Consider the following 20,793-nt stretch of genomic DNA (forward strand, 5'->3'; position numbering starts at 1 on the left):
TACTTGACAGCTATGTGGAAGGAATGTGGTGTCAACTACAAGTTCACCACCCCTTATCACCCACAATGCAATGGGCTTGTTGAGAGATTCAACAAAACCCTAAAGGGTATGATCAAAGGATTACCTGAAAAGCTCAGGCGAAGATGGGACATCCTTCTACCCTGCCTTCTGTTTGCTTACAGAGAGGTCCCACCAAAGGGGGTTGGCTACAGCCCCTTTGAATTGTTGTTTGGGCACCCTGTGAGAGGCCCACTGTGTTTGGTGAAGGAAGGATGGGAGTTACCTCTCAAAAAGCCTAAGCTCGACATAGTGGACTATGTACTTGGTCTCCGCTCCAGGATGGCTGAGTATATGGAGAAGGCATCCAAAAACCTTGAGGCAAGCCAGGCCTTACAGAAAGCTTGGCATGACCAAAAGGCTGTCTTGGTTGAGTATCAGCCAGGACAGAAGGTATGGGTGTTGGAGCCAGTGGCCCCAGCAGCACTCCAAGACAAATGGTCTGGACCCCATACAATCCTGGAAAAGAAGGGAGAGGTCACCTACTTGGTGGACCTAGGAACTCCCAGGAGTCCCCACAGGGTACTCCATGTTAACAGGCTTAAAGCATATGTTGACAGGGCAGACATGGGCTTGCTCATGGCTACAGATGAGGGACAGGAAGAGGAGAGTGACCCTCTCCCAGACCTGTTGTCTCAGAACCCTGAAGATGGCTCAGTTGAAGGAGTGACCCTTGGAGGCAACCTCACTGCCCATCAGCAGACCGAATGTAGACAGGTTCTACAATCCTTTTCACATATATTTTCCTTGATACCTAGTCAAACTGACTGGTGTACCCATGTTGTGGACACTGGTGACAGTCTGCCTGTAAAGAACAAGCTTTACAGACAACCTGACCACGTCAGGGACTGTATAAAGGCTGAGGTACATAAAATGCTGGAATTAGGTGTCATTGAACCCTCAGAGAGCCCCTGGGCTAGCCCAGTGGTTCTGGTCCCCAAACCTCACACCAAAGATGGCAAGAGAGAGATGAGGTTCTGTGTGGATTACAGAGGACTCAATGCTGTCACCAGGACAGATGCACACCCTATTCCAAGGGCAGATGAGCTCATAGACAAACTAGCTTCTGCAAAGTTTTTGAGCACATTTGACTTAACAGCTGGCTATTGGCAAATCAGATTAGCTGAGGAGTCTAAGGCCAAAACAGCATTCTCAACCCCAGGTGGGCATTATCAGTTTGTGGTGATGCCCTTTGGTCTGAAGAATGCACCTGCCACCTTCCAAAGGCTGGTGAACCAAGTCCTTACTGGGTTGGATGACTTTTGCGCAGCATATCTTGATGACATTGCTGTCTTTAGCACCACCTGGGAGGATCACCTGATCCACCTGAAGAAGGCTCTTGAGGCTCTGCAAAGGGCAGGCCTCACTATCAAGGCTACTAAGTGCCAGATAGGGCAGAGTAAGGTTGTGTATTTGGGCCACCTTGTGGGTGGAGGCCAAGTTCAACCACTGGAGAGTAAGATACAGTCCATCAAGGATTGGTCCCCTCCAACCACCCAGACTCAAGTTCGAGCTTTCTTGGGCTTGACTGGGTATTACAGGAAGTTTGTTAAGAACTATGGGTCCATTGTGACTCCTCTTAATGATCTGACATCCAAGAAGATGCCCAAAAAGGTTCAGTGGACAGTAAGCTGTCAAAAGGCATTTGATGACCTGAAGGAGGCCATGTGCTCTGCACCTATCCTGAAAAGTCCTGACTACTCCAAAGAGTTTATTGTCCAAACAGATGCTTCTGAGTTGGGTGTGGGAGCTGTGCTGTCACAACTTAATGTAGATGGTCAAGACCAACCCATTGCTTTTATTAGCAGGAGGTTGACCCCCAGAGAGAAGAATTGGTCAGCTATTGAGAGGGAGGCCTTTGCTGTGGTGTGGGCCCTGAAGAAGCTGAGGCCATACTTGTTTGGCACTCACTTCAAGATTCAGACCGACCATAAGCCCCTCTTGTGGCTAAATCAGATGAAGGGTGAAAATCCCAAACTGCTTAGGTGGTCCATTTCCCTACAGGGTATGGACTTTACAGTGGAGCACCGGCCAGGTACTGACCATGGGAATGCAGATGGTCTCTCCAGGTACTTCCACTTAGGACATGAAGACGAGACTGGTCAAGGCTAGTTTAATGTCCCAGCGTTTGGGGGGGGGTTGTGTAGGAGAGTAGGGTCTGCTATCCTATGGTCACCCCAAATTTTTGCTTTTTGCTTCACTGGTTTTTGACATATTGAGGCTGTGGGCCTGCCAATCAGACCCCCAGCCTGCTGTTCTCTCTACTAAATTGACACTGTGCACCCTAGGTGCATAACCTATTGGAATTGGATCACCCTGTGAGCCCCTGTACCAGTGTACACTAGGTACCCAGGGCATTGGTGTATCTAAGGCCTACCTGGGGCTGAAGCATGTATTATGCCACCCCAGGCTTGGCCTAACAAATTTGACACAACTGGCTGATCACTCAGCTGGGGTAAGTTGGTGTAACCACCTCTTACTAAGGTGTAGTATACCTATACCTAACCTTAAATGGGACACATGTTAACCTATAAGTCACTCCTATGGCAGGCCTTAACAATCCTGAAGGCAGAGTGCTTGGTTCCATGTGAGATGGTGCTCTGGCATGAGCTGAGCCTGTCTGCAGTGGTCGGGACAACTTCCTTCTACTGTTTCCAGATATCGTCATACCATATACTCTTAAGTGCATTATGAACCTCGCGGTTAAATGCTATCTTTGGTTTGGCTTTATCAAAACATGTCGAGTAAGGTGTCATACGAATTGGAATACTAACCCCTCGCCAATTCTGGCGACGGGGTTAGCATTCCACCCTTCTAGAGGGACACGACATGTACAGTGCCTGAAACCCGGGTAAAATCAGACATAGCCTCAGCTCCACAAAATGGATGCTGCCACCACAGACACAAGTCTGCCCTCCTGCTGCTGGGAGTCCTTCCAGCTTGGGAGGTGTGGACAAAGGGTTTCCTGCCAGGGGAAGTGCGTGCACCACCCCAGACAGGATTTTGTGTATTGGTCAGGTAGGGCTTGAAAGAAACCAGACATGCCTGTGGCTCACAAGGAGCCTCGGGGCATATGCCAGTTCAAACCGGTCCTGGGGCACACCAGTCCCGGGCCTGGGGCGAGCTGGACAAAGGATTGGGGGTGTAACCACCCCCCTTCCTGGTCCCACCCTTAGGGAGGGACCTAGCAGGTAGTCCGGCCCCTAGAATCCGCTTAAAGGTAGGAGCTGTGTCCTAAGACTTCAGACATCCTGAAATCAACTTAACACTAAGAAGAAGACGGGAACTTCGACGCTCTGCCACACAGAGGACTGAAGCCAATCTCCCCTGTGGTCAGGGAGTGACCACCTTGCTAACGCAAGCACCATCCAGCGCATCAACGTCTGCTTTGCCGCCGCCTCCCGCCGGAGCCCGAGCCCAGAGACTGACAAGACCTGGACCTCCAGACCTCTCACCGCCCGATCCACAGTCCCTGCAAAGAAGAGACCCGTGGAGGCACCGAGACACGTGGAGCCAGCCATCTTGGAACGACCACGACAAGCTGACAAGTGCAACAACCGAGGCTCCCTCCAAGTTGTGCTTTGGGATCTGAGAAGCCCAACCCTCGAGCAGCATCTGCACCAAAGGTGAGCCCTCCAGCATCTCCACGATCTGCGTGGGGCCCTTCTGCATTTTGCCACTCGACGCGCCTAACCGGTTGCTGGCCCGCTGGCTAGTGGCCATCTTGGCGACGAAATCTACGAAAAACACCGCTGGTCTGGTTGCTCCAGACTGGCCCTTGCTCCCCTCCAAAGGAGCAGTTCCTCTGACCTTGCTGGTCAGAGCTATCAGCGTATTTCCTTGCCTACAACAATTGCTTTTGCCAAGGCTTGTTTGCTTCGATAAAGTCGCCGACACCGCCGACAGCGAGAGCCTGCGTGGGACAGCTCGTGACTCGACTCCTGGACGTCGTCGACCTTCAGGGACCACGTGGCTGCAGAGACAAGCTACACCTTTCTTCCTGTTTGCACCCGACATCGCCTGGTACCCACCTGGTGCCACGCTGGTCACTGGCTAGTGACTGTGAACACTGTCCCCTCTGCTTTCAGGTCTTCAACATCTCCGATCCACCCTTGGATCCACTGCATCTCTTCCCGACCGACCGCCTGCAGCACTTTTGTCTTCAGGCCCCACGGAACAGATAGAAGAAACCCGACGCACTTCGAGGCCTATGCACCCGCTTCCTGTGGGTGAGGTAAAGCTGGCACTCCTGTGCCCAAGTGTAGTATTACATCTCTAGTGCCTGTGTTCCAAATCTTAAGTCCCTAGGTCACCCGGAAGATTCCTTTTGCAGTAACTTTGTACTTTTTACGCACCCATTGAAACCTATGGGAGCCCGCGTGTGACTATTTGCTCTGCACACGCAACCCGTGGACCTCCTGGTCACTAACTGAAGTTAGCTCCGTGTAGGCCCAGCGATTCTAGAGGCCCTAGGCCTTTTCCCTTTTCTGTTCGTGGTACTTATACCACTATTTTAGTATATGGTTCGAGTGGCCACCAGGGCCTATCCATATAAAGTGCAACTTCTGTGTATTCTGTGATAATCTTGTTTGACGATTTGTGCTCCTGTGCTCATAAAGAGACTAGGGGTTACTTTGAGAAATAAATACATATATATTTTGAATATATATCTGTGTGGTGTCCTTTCATTGGTATAAAAGGGGGTTACTATTGGTAAAACAGCCTGCTTAACACGCATCACGAGTTTAGCCTCAAAGACTGCTTAGCCTACGCTACCACTAGGGCAGCTAGTCCGAAAAGGTTGACTTACAACCACACCATAAGGGTTGCTTGGCATGGTACAAGGTGATCACTTTAACTAGTGAGCATCATATACCAGGCCAACTTCTCACAACATGTATATGTGTGGAAAAAGAGAGGGAAAGTTTGCCATTATCTGGCTCTGCTGAGTGGAGAGAGGTGTAGAGAACAGAGGTCCTGGCTCTGATAATCTGCTGTGGGGTTTTGAGGTTTCAGTCTGTAATGCAAATACATTCAGCATCACTAAGGCTGGTTGCCCTTGCTGGAGTGTAGGCAGTCACCCAGCATACACATGGTTTGTGGTCTGAAAAAGCAGTCTGGACATGTGCATTTAAAAAAATCTGAAAAGTGGATTCATAATGTGTCAGTCTGTAAAAGTGATTTTCACTTGCCAACAAAAAAGAGCAGTAAGTGTGCATTCAAATTGGCAAAGATTTTTCGTTTTGTGACTAATGTGAAAACATGACTCTGTGTGCAAATAGGAATTACAGGCAGAGATTTGTTGCGTTTTGCTCTGGTGATTGATTTCACAGTTGCATTAGTAGGAAAAAGGGGGAGTCTCTCAAAAAAAAAAAAAAAAAACCTTGGGTGCGCGCAGGGTGCGCACACCTCAAAAAAATTTCAAAAAACATTTCTACAAAAAAAATTTGTTTGGTTAAGTTGATAAGTGGCTCTTAAAAGAGCCCTTGAGTTAATGGAGGGAAACAGGAAGAGAAAAACGCAAAAAAAGAAAAAACATCTATGGCCTAGTGCATGGATGCGCATCAAATTTTCTCTGAAGGAGATCAAGACTGGTCTCCCCCACAGAAATAAGAGAACCGCAATCAGTGCACCGTGTAGACAACCTCGCCAAACAAGGTGGACCAACAAGAGGTAAAGAAACAGGTGAAGGCACCATCGCAGCTGAAGTGCTCCCCTGAGCTGCCGAAGATGTGCTCGGCTGAGCTGCTGCTGATGTCGTCGGCTGAGCAGGTGGAGGGTTTTCTCCAGAAGCTCGACGATAAGATACTGGATGCATTTTGTAAACATGTCTCAACATAGTGTGAATGCTAAAAGAATATTTCTTGTTAGGATTCCCACGAGATAAGACTTTTTTACAAAGTACACATGTAACTTTCGGTGCATTTACCTTTTTCTCATTCTCTGGAAAAGTAAAAAACTGCCATACAAAGCTGTCTTTCTGCTTCCTGTTCCTCTGCCTCTCAAGAGTGTCCTGGTCACTGTCTGAAGTAGGTTGCTGTTCAGCCATTGTCTCTCAACAACAGAATAGCTCCTTCTCCAAAGGAATCAGAACTAATAATGAGGGGAGTAGGTGTGGTTTGGGAAGAATCTGGAACAGAAACTACTTCAAACCAATCATAAGTGATGATTCTTGATCACATGACTTGCCAGGAGGGGATTGGGTGTGGTATTGAAACAATTAGAAACTGAAAGTAATGATAACCAATAAGAAATGTTGTTTTATTATGTATAAACCCGAGGTGCGCGCACTGCGCAAGCTCCGTGCGCGCACCCCGTGATGACGTATGCACGAACGCGTAAACGCGCAGGTGCCTACGTCATATACGCGTACCTAGCGCGCATACGTTTAACACGCGTATACGCGACCGTTATTGCGCGTAATTTTAGCGTATGCGGAAGTAAACCGCGTCGAGGGCGTAGGACGCATGCGTACGTACGTACGCATACGTACTGGGTGCGCGCTCCCAGCGCGCACCAGTAAGTATATTTGCGTACGTAAATAACGTACGCCGGAATTCATAAAAAACTTACGAAATAGTACTAGGTGCGCGCTCAGAGCGCGCACCCCAAGAATTTATAAAAAAAAAAAAAGAGGACTTTAAATAATTAAAAAAATTATAAAAAAAAAATATACAAATTGAATTATTTAAAAAAATAATTTATAAAAAAATACAGATAATATATAAATGAATATAAAGTAATTTTATTTAAATAAAAAAAAATATCTTTAATTAAAAAAACATAACTTAGCATATAAAAAACCATACAAATTCTCAGAAAAAAACAAAGGTTTCAAAAACGAAATAGTTAGGGATTAGCATTTAAAAAACCTTGCAAATTCACTGAAAAACCATAGGTTTCACACACGTTATAGTTAGGAATTAGCATTTAAAAAACCTTGCAAATTCACTGAAAAAACCATGGGTTTCACACACGTTATAGTTAGGAATTAGCATTTAAAAAACCTTAGAAATTCAGTGAAAAAACCATAGGTTACACACATGTTATAGTTAGCTGGACATTTTACTCGTAAAAAACCATTGAAATTGCCCCGTTATAGTTAGTTCAGCTAACTATAACTCGCGCGCCCGCAATGCACTGCTGATGACGTCACATATTACATCACTCATGACATGGTCAGTGACATCACTCATGACATCACTGATGACATCTCAAATGACATCACTGGTGACATCATCCTTGTGATAGAGTGGCAGACCTCCTCTCACCCTAATATAACCTTTGATACACACATACAAAAATAGAGACTAAAATTTACAAAAGAATGGACATACCAATAACAGTTACAACAACCTCTTCAGTAATTCTAAGATCCACATACACATCCATTCATTCACCAACAGTTTAATACAGTCACTCATACATGTACTCACTTATCATATGTACTCATACACCTATACATCCTGTTACACAATGCCACTTATCCATAGAGCTACTCACACACATAGTCACTCATGCTAATAAAGAATCAAACATACATTTACTTGCATATACAGTTATACACACACCACCACACTTACTTCTACAGAAACTTACACATACTTAGTCTTTTAAACAATCACTTATAGAAACACATCCTTATTCACACAGGAACTCTTCCAATGTCTCACTCTCACATATACTCACTTATATACACCAATAGTCACATATACTAGTTTGAAACATATGTAGTTACTCATAGAGACACTATTGAGACAGTCATTCACTCACTAACACACCCATACACACACTCATCCACCCATGCAGTCCTGCACACATGCTCTGATCAACACATACAAACAGTGAGTCAATCATTCATGCACCTATGCACTACGTAATACCCCCCCCCGAACCATGCAGACACTCAGACTGATACTCAAAAAACCAACTAATATCCTATATAGACACCCATGTAGATACTCACCAACCCATGCAGCCACTTATACACAAAGTGAGAGACTGATACAGATATTTATATATTTAAACATTACTCACTAAGCCATGTATTCACTATGATACACTTAATCAGTCAGTTACACAATCAATTTTTCAAAAATAAATCATCCATTTAGACAGTAATATACCCATTTATTCTTCCATCGACCTTGAGATATACATATATAAAACATATTTAATTTTCAGAAAAACACACATTCACTGGATGGTGTCATCAGTGATGTCATTTGAGATGTCATCAGTGATGTCATGAGTGATGTCACTGACCATGTCATGAGTGATGTAATATGTGACGTCATCAGCAGTGCATTGCGGGCGCGCGAGTTATAGTTAGCTGAACTAACTATAACGGGGCAATTTCAATGGTTTTTTACGAGTAAAATGTCCAGCTAACTATAACATGTGTGTAACCTATGGTTTTTTCACTGAATATATACATATATATACATTGTTTTCATTTAAAAAAACAAAGGCTAAAGTGTCACTATAACATTTTAAACTGAAAAAACACAGAAATGTACCAGTTATAGTTATCTCTAGCACAACCTTCTTGGCATGCACAGAGGGCAGTCAGTCTCAACACACTTTTTTAAAGAGTCACAACACAAAAAATATAAAAAGTGCCTACTGGCTTTAATAAGTTGTAAGCATAATGTGATAAATAAAGCGAATATATCATCTTTCTCCAAACATCACCGATATTTTGGATAAAACTGATATTTAAAAAATTCAGACAATGCAATGTTTAATACTAATGATTATTATAAAAAAAAAAGAATTAAAAAAAAAAAACATTTCTGTGATGCTTTCTTTTTGTGGGTTAAATCTTTTTAAATAAATAGTCAGAGATGCTTGTTTTGTGGGGTTTTTTTCAAATAAAACTAACATCGCTCCGAGTCTTTCTTTTAAAAATTTTCATCCCAAAAAATGCAATCATAGAAACAACCAGTAGAGGGCCTTGCACTCCATCTGAAGACCATAGAGCTGCAGCTAGGAGTGCTTTAAAACAAAACAGGTAAATTATCCTGGAGTCATTGCTTATACAACCCAGAAGCCATACTGTTTTGTTTTTAATGTTGCTGGGGGGCTGCTGAACTTCCTGTAGCCTCCACAAAATTACAAAATGGCTTTGTGGTACTCCTTCCTATTCTAGTGGCACCCCAAAGTAAAAAAAGTATAAAAAATAAAACAGGGCATGATGGGAAGCTCCTATATGGCGTACAACATAATTATTGAGCGGCTCCTGATGCTCATTTATTATTCACATATTCTACAAAATTTGCATTGGGTGTCCTGCTGCCCAACTCAACCATCATATATTATGTTTTTTATAAGGATATTGGGGCAGCCAGTCCCTCTCTCAAGCTTTTGAAGGCCCAGGGGATCCCTCTGCCCAGGTATGTATTTATTTTAATGAGGGGAGAAGGCACTTGGACACACTCATTGAGCCACTGGGGGCCCTGGGGCCCTCATCTCACTGGACCTTTTTTTAAATTAGGGGAAGGCACACACGGTCCCCCTCTCCAAGCCACTAAGGGCCCAGGGGACTCTATCCCCAATGGCCTTTTTAAATTAAGGGGAGTGGCAGTCTACCCCCTCACTGAGCTTTTACAACCTCAGGGATTCCACATCCCAGGACTTCCAGGTAGATGGTCTTGTGTCCATCCTGGATACACACAAATAACTGCATTTGGGGATGTGGGGGAAATACCAAGGACCCATCCCCCCAGCTGGCTCTCCAGATAGCACCACTTTTTCTACACTCCAGCCCGACTGGGACCAGCATTTTTCTACTGTGTCAACCAGGTGGAAGCAATGTGGATTTCCCTGCCTGGGACAGTACGGGCATGGATATTGAAGACCTCTTTGAGGTATCGGCAGGCATTCCATGACAGAAACTTGAGCTGTGAGGCTATGTAAGTGTTTTCAGTTACTTTTTTTGATTGTGTGGGAACAAGAATGCTACTTTATCAACAATATAAGTCAGATATTACGCAAGAAAACAGTGCATAGCATGTTTGATGAAAGCACAATGTACACACTTTTGGAAATTGATTTGTATACAGATGAACCATATGATTCACCTAAGACTGATAAGCAGTATTTGTATCATTAGGAGAAATTGTGCAAAAAGAAAATCAATAGATGGTGAGAAGTTACATCTCTCAATAATGACATTGAGGTGATCAGAATCCTTTATGGTCTTCATGGTTTCAACATATGAGAAACCACCCCAAAATCTACTGGAAGAATGGTCACAATTAATGGTGTATTCATGTAAGGGAATAGTGAGGTTTTGTCCTAGTATGCCCATTTGGAATTTGATAATATTTGAGAAGATATAAAAAAAAAAATGAAGGAGCTTTGGGATAAAAATCCAGCACAAGAGAAAGTATAATCCTTTTTTTGTCACGGAAAAAGAGATTAGTTAAATATGAGGAAGAAATTAAGCAGAAAAAGAGAAGCAACTTTTGGAGAGATAAACAAGTTTCTGCAAGTGGGAGAAATATGTCTTTACCAGGAAGATTGACACTTTGAGAATAGATTACAAACCTAGGAAACAAGCACTGATAAGCACAGAATCAGGAGCAGATACGTATTCAGACATTGAAGTGCAGCAGTCCCTCAAATAAGTTGGGCCAGCCTTTTATTTTTTTAGCTGAATACAGACTACTACAAATGAGCAGAGTACAAGAAAAACCTCAAAAACAGTACAAAGAAAAGGTGGAAACAACAAAAAAGGCCTAAACCCAAAGAGGAGGTGAAGGTAACAAAGGACAGTTTGCCACATCGAAAGAGAACAAGGGCAGTAAGAAAGCAAATATAATGGGTGAGATAAATCCAGCAGTGATTAACTTGTCACCTGAACTGACTAAAGATAAACAGCCAAAATTAGAATTAGGACTTTCATTTTGACCAATAGTACATTTTGATTAGTGCCTACCTCACATTGATTTGTTTTTATTTATAGGAAAATTTAAATTATTGAAGGTTTTTCCCCTTCAAGAAAACAAATGGTCCTTGAAGAGGGCACCACTAAATTACCAGCATATGACCACACATATGATAATCTCTTTATATTTGTTATTAAGGGTTAAGCTACATTATTGGTGTTAAAGGTTTGGAGTGCTGCTTTGGCCACAGAAGGGTACTAGTGGAGATCAATGGGCCCTGAGACAGACTGTAGAAGTATGAGTAATTTCGAACCAAAGTCACACTGGAATTCCACAACACCATAATACAGTATTGACACATTTCATGAGGTGGTTATGGTTACTAATTAGAATTTTGCAACATTTAGAGGACCGTTATGCCACCAACTTGACCGAAGCTAAAAGAACAGATGATGGACGGAATGCTGAGCAATGCAAACTTTCACCCCCAGTCAACTGATCTTGCTATAATACATCATAATTTTTTTGCCCACCAAGTCAGCCCTGTTTGGAACCAGACAAATGAAAATCTGTCTTGACCTTGCTCCTCCTGGAAACAGTCCAGCTGAAACTGCAAAGCCAGGTCCTACATGGACCGGAAGCAAGCATCTTAAGCAAGCATCTTGGGACCGGTTTTAGGGTATCACCCCTCAATAGCCAGGCTAGCAGAATTCAGTGGCGCAGTGAGTATGGGACCCACATCTGGGCATACCCTTTCCACTTAGGGTAACAAATGCAAAAAGAATAGATGACAGATGGAATGCTGAGCAATGCAAACATTCAACCAACATTCAACAGATCTGGGTTTAATCCATTGTTTTTTTGACCACCACAGCACACCAGTTTGGACCGAACCATATGCAAATCAATATTGACCATCCCCCTCCTGGGAAAAGTATAGCCCGAAATGCCAAGCCAGCTCCTCCCTGGATGGGAGACAAGCATCCTAGGACCGGGTTTTGCGATATTACCCCTTATCAGTCAGTCTAGCTGAATCCAGTGGTCCACTGAGCATGGGACCACCCCTGTGCATTCACATCCCACTTACAGTGAAAAAAACAAAAAGAACAGATGATGGATGGAATGCTGAACAATGCAAACATTCACCCCCACTAAACAGATCTGGGTTTAATTCATCATTATATTGACCTCCACACCACCCCATTTTGAATACAGCCATATGAAAATCAGTTTTGACCCTGCTCCTCATTGAAACATTCCAGGCCAAACTGCCAAGCCAGGTCCTCCCTGGACCGGAAACAAGTAAGCCTGGGCAGAGTTCATGTAGTGTCGCTATGCAGAACTCTGCGAAGCAGTAAAAAAACTCAGCCGTGCTACGTGGAGTTCTGCGAGTGGGCGGAGCTGCTTGTCCCACCCGTTCACATGGCGTTTCCGGCTGAACAGCAACACGGATTGCGTGTTCGAGGGGAAATATCGCACAAACTGCACCATGTATTTCTTCTATGTTATTGTTTGGGGCCTGTTTTAAATCCTCCCTAAATCTTTCCAATCCTTTATTCCCAAAACTTTTTTTCTGATCTTTTTTTATTTATTGTCTATCTCTCTCTTAAGTGTATAATTTGAATTCTATTTTACTTTTTTGTTTTTAACTCCTTCAGTGCTTCTGACGGCTCCCGGCCAACATGAGTCCAGTAGGGAAGGTGTTGGTATATTCCTTATGTTGGAGCACCATCTAAAGCAAGTCCAGTAGGGAATGTGTTGGAATAGTAGCACGCAATGCTTTCCAAAGGGGCGACCAGATAGCCGGGCTTCCCTGAAAGTCCCGATGAGGGCTCATTTGCCTCCCCAATCCCAGCCAGGGCTCCAGGAGGTCGGGCATGTCCGGGCATTGGGTCCCCTCAGTCTCGGGGTGCGCACGGGTTACCAGAAATAGTGGTAGCCTTCCTCCGGATTATTAAGGGCAGGGTATGCCAGGACACCCCTCTCGGGCTGGTGGCTCTCTGCCGGGACCAGATGGGCTATGCCCGGGCAACACCTCCCTGGCGTCCGGGGCTCCCTCCTCCAGCCCTCGGCGTGGCAAAGTGCCCGGGATGGGCTCCATGAGTCCCGGGCAGTCCTCAAACGGGCGTGCGGGCCAGGGAGCTCCACGGTCCTCCCCATGCCTGAGGCCCAGCCGGGTCCCCGAGCCCCTCAGAACATGCAGCCCCTGAGCCCTGCAAGAGCAGGCGGGAGCCCTACCAGGAACGCTTGGCTCGGGGCAGGCAGATGGGAGTCCTTTGGGTCCTGGCCATCTGGTCGCACGCAATGCTTTCCAATGGGGTGACCAGATGGCCGGGCTGCCCTGGAAGTCCCGATTGGGGCTCCTTCACCTCCCGAATCCCAGCCAGGGCTCCAGAAGGTCGGGCACATTTGCGCACTGGGTCCCCTCTGTCACTTAGTGCACACGGGTTTCCAGAAAGAGGGGTGGCTTTCCTCCAGGTTAGTAGGGGCAGGGTATGCGGAACACCCCTCCCAAGATGTTCTTTGCCAGGGACCAGATGGGCTATGCCCGAGCACCACCTCCCAAGTGTCCGGGGCTCCCTCCTCTGGGGTTTGGCATGGCAAAGTTCCCAGGATGGTCTCCATGGGTCCCAGGCAGTCCTCCCCCGGGCACCTGGTCACGAGAGCTCTGGTGGTCCTCCCCATGCCTGAGGCACAGCTGGGGTCCCCGAGCCCCCGGGAAGCGGAGCCCCCTGAGCTCTGCGTGGGCAGGCGGGAGCCCTACCGAGAAGGCTCAGGTCGGGCAGACGGGAGTCTTTCCAGGTCCCAAACATTTGGTCGCACCTTTCCCCTCAGCCATCTGGTTGCACGCAATGCTTTCCAGTAAGGGCGACCAGATGGCCAGGAGAGCCTGGAAGTCCCGATGAGGGCTCATTTGCCTCCCTGATCCAAGCCAGGGCTCCAGGAGGTCGGGCGCATCTGGGCCTAGGGTCCCCTCCGTCTTGCAGTGCGCACAGGTTACGAGTAAGTGGGGTAGACTTCCTCTGGATTACTAGGGACAGGGTACTCTGTGACCTCTCTCAACCTAGTGGTCCTCAGCCGGCAGCTGGAAGGGCCAGGATGCCTCCCCAGCCCTGGGTCCATCCCTGGGCCTGCCGCTTGGTAGACTGCCCCGGATGGTGTCCAGCAGGCCTCCCCCTGTGGGCCCTGGGAGGCTTCCCCTTCGCCTCCGGGCCTGGGTGAACCGGGTGGGTCCAGGGACCTGGCCAGGCCCTGGGCCGGGTGCTCCAAGCCTGGGCCCTGTCCCCCGGCCTGCCGCTCTGCCAAAGGCCCGGGATGAGGTTCCGTTGTGCCCGGGGAGCCTCCCTATGCTTGGCTGGGTTCAGGAGCTCTAGCCGGGGACCTGAGGGCCCTGGGGAGCGTCCCCACCCCGGGCTCCGTCCTTTGGCCTGCCACGTGGCAGGGTGCCCGGGAGGGGTCCGGCAGGCCTGGGGAGGCTTCCCCTGCACCTCCGGGCCTGGGAGCCCCGGCTGGGTCCAGGTTCCTGCCGGGCCCTGGGTTGGGTGCTCTGGCCCTGGGCCCCGTCCCCCTGCCTGACGCTCTGCCAAAGGCCGGGGACATGGTTCCGTTGTGCCTGGGGAGCCTCCCCTTGCTTGACTGGGTTCAGGAGCTATGGCCGGAGCCCCTGAGGGCCCCGGGAAAGGCGGCCTTCCCGTCCCGGGCTCTGTCCTTGGTCCTGCTGTGTGGCAGGATGCCCGGGATGGTGTCCGGCATGCCCGGGGAGGCTTCCCCTGTGCCTCTGGGCCTGGGAGCCCCGGGTGGGTCCAGAAGCCCCCTGGGCACCGTATCGGGTGCTCCGGCCCTGGGCCCCGTCCCCCAGCCTGCTAAACTGCCAAAAGCCGAGGACAGGGTTCCGTTGTGCCTGGGGAGCCTCCCTTTGCTGGGTTGGGTTCTGGAGCTGCGGCCGGGGCCCCTGAGGGCCCCGGGTGGGTGGGCTCCCCACCCCAGGCTCCGTCCTCGGTCTTGCTGTGTGGCAGGGTGCCCGGGACCGGGTCCGGAAAGGAATCCCCTGTGCCTCTGGGCATGGGAACCCCGTCTGCGTCCAGGGGCCCCATCAGGCCCTGAGTTGGGTGCTCTGGCCCTGGGCCCCGTACTTCCCCACCAAGGGTCCAGGACTGGGGTCCATCGGTCCCGCGCAGGCCTCCCCTGCTTGGCAAGGTGTCTGTGGGCCCCGGGTCGGAGGGCCCGTCGGGTCCCCCTCGCAGCCTCCATGGCTGGGGCCCAGCTGGGGCCCTGGGCCTCTGGTCTCCCATGCCACGGCACCCGCTTACTCTTTTGTTGGGGCACAGAGCAACCAGATAGCTTCCCTTTCGAGCCTGGCCATCTGGTCGCCCCTTTCCCCTTGGCCATCTGGTCGCACCTATCCCCTCGGCCATCTGATCGCACCTATCCCTTCGACCATCTATTCGCCCGTATCCCCTCAGCCATCTGGTCGCCCACAATGTTATGTTATGTTATGTTATGTTATATGGTTCTTATAGAGCGCTTATCACCACTGGTCTCTAAGCGCTAAACAGACGACCAACAACATAGTGCCGCCTCCCAACCATCTGCCAACTCCAATTAGGCCGAAGATGTTACCGTACCAAACAGAAATGTCTTCAATTTTTTCCTGAAGGAAAGAAGATTAAATTCCTCCTTCAGGCTAGAAGGAAGATCATTCCAAAGTTGAGGAATGAGCACTGAGAGAGCACTACCTCCTTTAGTTTTTAGATTGAATCTGGGTTGGACCAGATTTGGGACAGACCCAGAGCGTAAGGACCTACCAGGAACATACTTCCTTAGGCGCTGTTTGACATATTCCGGGGCATTGCCAAAAAGTGCTTTATGGGCCATACAGAGGCCTTTGAAATGGACCCTAAGCTTCACTGGAAGCCAATGCAGTTTACGAAGGAGAGTAGATGCATGTGCACTTCTGGGAAGAGAAAAGACCAGTCTGGCAGCGTCGTTTTGCACGACTTGCAGTTTCCTCATCAGCTTCTGTGACAGGCCCAGGTACAGAGCATTGCCATAATCTAGCCTCGAGATGACAGTTGCTGAGACAATGGTCTGCAGCGTGGAGGCAGAGAGAATGGTAGTAAGTTTACGTAGCTGCCGCATCACGGCAGTACAGGAACAATGCTTTCCAATGGGGCGACCAGATGGCCAGGCTTGCCTGGAGGTCCCGATGAGGGCTCATTTGCCTCCCCGATCCCAGCGAGGACTCCAATGAGGTCGGGCCTTGGGTCCCCCTGTCACCTCATGTGTACGGATTACAAGAAAGGGGGCTAAATTTCCTCCGGATTACTAGGGAGAGGGTCAGTCAGACCACCGTGAGGTCTGGCGATTCGGAAACAGGGAAAGGCAGCACCAGGGCCCGCACGCCGGGGCCCCCAGGGGACCGGGTACACACCTGCCTCTCAGCCCCTTCCCAATTGTCCTTTTTCTCCGAGTTTGCTGGGTCAGACCTCCGCAAGGTCCAGCGATCCTGAGACAGGGGAAGGCAGTTCCAGGGCCCACCGGCCAGGGCCCCCAGGGGCCCAGGTACGCACCTGCCTCTGAGCCCCTTCCCAATGGTCCTTTTTCTCTGAGTTTGCTCGGTCAAACCTCCGTGAGGTCCGGCGATACTAAGACGGGGAAGGCAGCACCCGGGCCTGCCCGTCCGGGGACCCCAGGGGCCCGGGTCTGCGGGTGCCTCTCAGCCTCTTCCCGATGATGTTTTTTCTCCAAGTTTGCTGGGTCAGACCGCCGCGAGGTCCGCCGATCCTGAGACAGGGGAAGGCAGCACCCGGGCCCGCCCGCCGGGGCCCCTAGGTGCCCGGGTACGCAACTGCATCTCAGCCCCTTCCCGATGGTCCTTTTTCTCAGAGTTTGCTCGGTCAGACCTCCGTGAGGTCCGGCGATCCTGAGACAGGGCAAGGCCGCACCTGGGCCCACCCACCAGGGCCCCCAGGGGCCTGGGTATGCACCTGCCTCTTAGCCCCTTCCCAATGGTCCTTTATCTCCGAGTTTGCTCGGTCAGACCTCCGTGAGGTCCGACGATACTGAGACAAGGGAATGCAGCACCCGGTCCTACCAACCGAGGCCCCCAGGGGCCCGGATACGCACCTGCCTCTCAGCCCCTTCCTGATGGTCCTTTTCATCCGAGTTTGCTAGGTCCGACCTCTGCGAGGTCCGGCGATCCTGAGACAGGGGAAGGCAGCACCCGGGCCCGCCCTCCGGGGCCCCTAGGGACCCGGGTATGCACCTGCATCTCAGCCCCTTCCGGATGGTCCTTTTTCTCAGAGTTTTATCGGTCAGACCTCCGTGAGCTCTGGCGATCCTGAGACAGGGGAAGGAAGCACCCGGGCACGCCCACCGGGGCCCCCAGGGGCCTAGGTATGCACCTGCCTCTCCACCCCTTCCCGATGGTCCTTTTTCTCCGAGTTTGCTGGGTCAGACCTCCGCGAGGTCCGGCGATGCTGAGACAGGGGAAGGCAGCACCTGGGCCCACCCGCCACGGACCCCAGGGGCCCGGGTACACACCTTCCTCTCAGCCCCTTCCCGATGGTCCTTTTTCTCTGAGTTTGCTTGGTCAGACATCCGTGAGGTCCGGCGATAGTGAGACGCGGAATGCAGCACCCGGGCCTGCGCGCCGGGACCCCCGGGAGCCTGGGTATGCACCTGCCTCTCAGCCCCTTACCGATTGTCCTTTTTGTCCAAATTTGCTGGGTCAGACCTCCACGAGGTTGGGAGATCCTGAAACAGGGGAAGGCAGCACCAAGGCCCACCCGCCGGGGCCCCTGGGGCCCAGGTATGCGCCTGCCTCTCAGCCCCTTTCCGATGGTCCTTTTTCTCATGAGGTCGGCGAATCTCAGACAGGGGAATGCAGCACCCGGGCCTGCCTGCCGGAGCCCTCAGTGACCCGAGTCTGCTCCTGCCTCTCGGCCCCTTCCAGATGGGCCTTTGCTTTGAGCCTGCTCACCCTGGGAGCAGGCATGGATGTGTAGCCAGCAACCCCCCGTGCAGGGCGGCCTGCCAGGGGATGTTTTGGCTGTACTCTGATTGATTGGGCACTCTCGGTCCATTTAGGGATGGACTGCTTGGCCAGCCTCAGCTGTTGTTTCAAGCAAGGAGTTTCCTCCCCACATGGACTGTCTGACTCGAGGGACTGCCGCCTAGCAGGTAGCCCTTCATCCTACCCAGCAGAGCGAATGCTGAGCAGCCCGTCAGCTCGTGTCCCCCAGTGGTGTCACCCGAGCGGAAGGAGTCGGGTGGTGGCAGGCCCTTGGTTGCTGCTGCCCAGCAGTTTGCATGCCCAGTGCACCATGCTGTCACCCCTCTCCGCCCAGCACATTTCCACAGCAGCTCGGAACGTTTTGTTCCAAGGGGTGTCGCCAGGCTCTGGTACCCCTGCATCTTGCTCAGGGGCTGGGCACGCACCACGGCTGGATGAGGCGCCTCCCTCCGGGCGGCGGCGACTCTGGATGTGAGCCGGGCCCTTCCTGTGTATCGCCCCACCTGGGTGGTAGCTTCTTCCAGTGACCCCTCCCCGGAGGCACGGCGGGAGTAACTATGACTCTCTTAACCTATTCTCAGTTGTAGTGGCCTTTACCTCCCAGTGGTCCCACCGGTAACTGCCTCTATAGTACTAGACTCTGCGTAGAGAAGTCTATAGAGAAAGGCTAAACAAGGTTCTATTATGGCAGCAAGCGTTATAGTGAGAAGTGGCGAAGCAAACAAACACATTTCCAGATGGGGTAGTTCCTGGAGAATAAAAACCCCGTTAAGATGGCGTAAGGAGGTGCTGTCTTTTCAAGAAATCATTAACCTCCTCACAGAATTTGACAAACCAGCATCCGCTTCAAACAATACAACATGCAACAAAGATTCAGGTCACATTATAAGCCTTAGTTCACCCTCCAAAGCAGAAGAAGACACAACAGTAGACCTCAGCGAAACCATTGAATTTGTGGCCTCCTCTGCCAAAAATGACATTGGTACAGCCAATTTTGAAAATCTACCTGATGTGTACGAGATCCGCAAAGAATTGATAACAAAGAAAAGTGACTACACAAAAAAAGTCACATATTGGAAATACCCAAATGAAAAATATAAATGTGACTTGTGTGGAGACATATTGGGAACTTTCACAGAATTGAGAAAAGATGTCTCCAACAAGCATAAAGGCTTCTATCTCAAAACGTATTGTTCAAAATGTGACAAAGAACCCGAATACCACAATATTGCATGCCATTAGGCAAAATGTAAAGGAAGACCTAAAAAAGGAGAGTTGCCATTCCTGTGCAGCTTCTGTGACCTCAGATTTGGAACAAAGATTTGAGCTTCACAACATGCTCAGCACGTGCATCCCAGAGCGCAAAATGAGGCTAGATTAGCAGCTTAATCAAGCAGCAAACCATCAAAACTATGGTCACAGGAAGAAATACTGCTGTTAGTAGAATTGGAAAAAGTGTATGAGAACAAAAGAAACATTAATGCGCTGATGCTTTCGCATTTTGACAATAAAAATAGTAAACAAATTGGAGAAAAAAGAAGAGATAGAAGAGATAAGAGCAAAACATCGGCAAAGGATGTACTGCAAGCATCCAATATCTCTGAGAATGACTCCTGCGATGATCCAGAGATTGCAGTAGAAGTAACAACAGAAAGGTTCAGAGACTTTATCAATCAGAAACGAGCGCCAATAAATAAAAACTTTGATGAACTGAATGATAGAATCACAGAAATCGAGAAGTACACCAAAAACATCCAGCATCACGATGCTGCTATGGATCTGATGGATGAGATAGTGACATATATCAGAAAACACCAATGACATAAGTCCTGTACCAGCAAATCGAACCGAACCAACGAGCGAACCCGATAATGAACCTATAAACTCTGCTCAAGATGAGCAACAGACTGCCAATGTACAAAACAAGATACCAAAGAAAGATAAGAACAAAGGAAGGCTCAATCAGACACACAAGAAAAACTATGCAAAAGCAAAGGGCAGCTACAAAGAATACCAGGCAATGTTTCAAAAAGACAAAAAGAAAATCACCAGGATAATCACTGATGGAGCAGAAGATGCCTCCTGCCAAATCAGTGCTGATGAAATCTTCCAATAATATAAAGACATAATTGAAAAAGAAAACAAGAAAAATCCCAAATTCATCCCAATTGACCGGATACCAGATGAATGGGAAATTGGAAGTCTGTGTAAAGAAATTACACAGCTCGAAATAACTAAAGCCTTCGATGAATCAGATTTAAAGAAAGCAGTGGGGCCTGATAAGATTGGTTTGAATGACTTATATAAAGTGCATAGCAGGCAACCAAGACTGCTGCCCAGAATCTTATCGTTTTGGTTATCGATGAGAAGAGTACCAGACAGTATTAAAAAGAACCGGTCAAGACTAATACCTAAGAATGTACCGATTAGTGAACTCAAAAAGATAAGTAATTGGCGTCCAATTACCATCGGTACGGCATTCATAAAGTTGTTCACGAAAACATTAACTAAAAGACTCACATTTTTTGTTGAAATAAATACGAGACAAAAACGCTTCATGAAGGTGAGAGGTTGTCTCGAAAATCTGACTCTTCTGCAAAACATTATAAAAGGGGCACGAAAGAAAAGAAGCTCGTTGACAGTGGTGTTCGTCGATATCTCAAAAGCTTTTGACTCTGTCAGCCATGGTCATATTCTACAGAGTCTTGAAAGACACAGAGTTCCATCATGCATCAGAGACATAATAAAAGACTTATACACTGACTCAACAACATTTTTCAAGGGAAAAAACAATGAAGCAACTCCAGAAATAACAATGAAGTCAGGAGT

This window comes from Triturus cristatus, chromosome 10 (assembly GCF_964204655.1).
Source record: "Triturus cristatus chromosome 10, aTriCri1.1, whole genome shotgun sequence".
In the NCBI taxonomy this organism is placed as follows: Eukaryota; Metazoa; Chordata; class Amphibia; order Caudata; family Salamandridae; genus Triturus; species Triturus cristatus.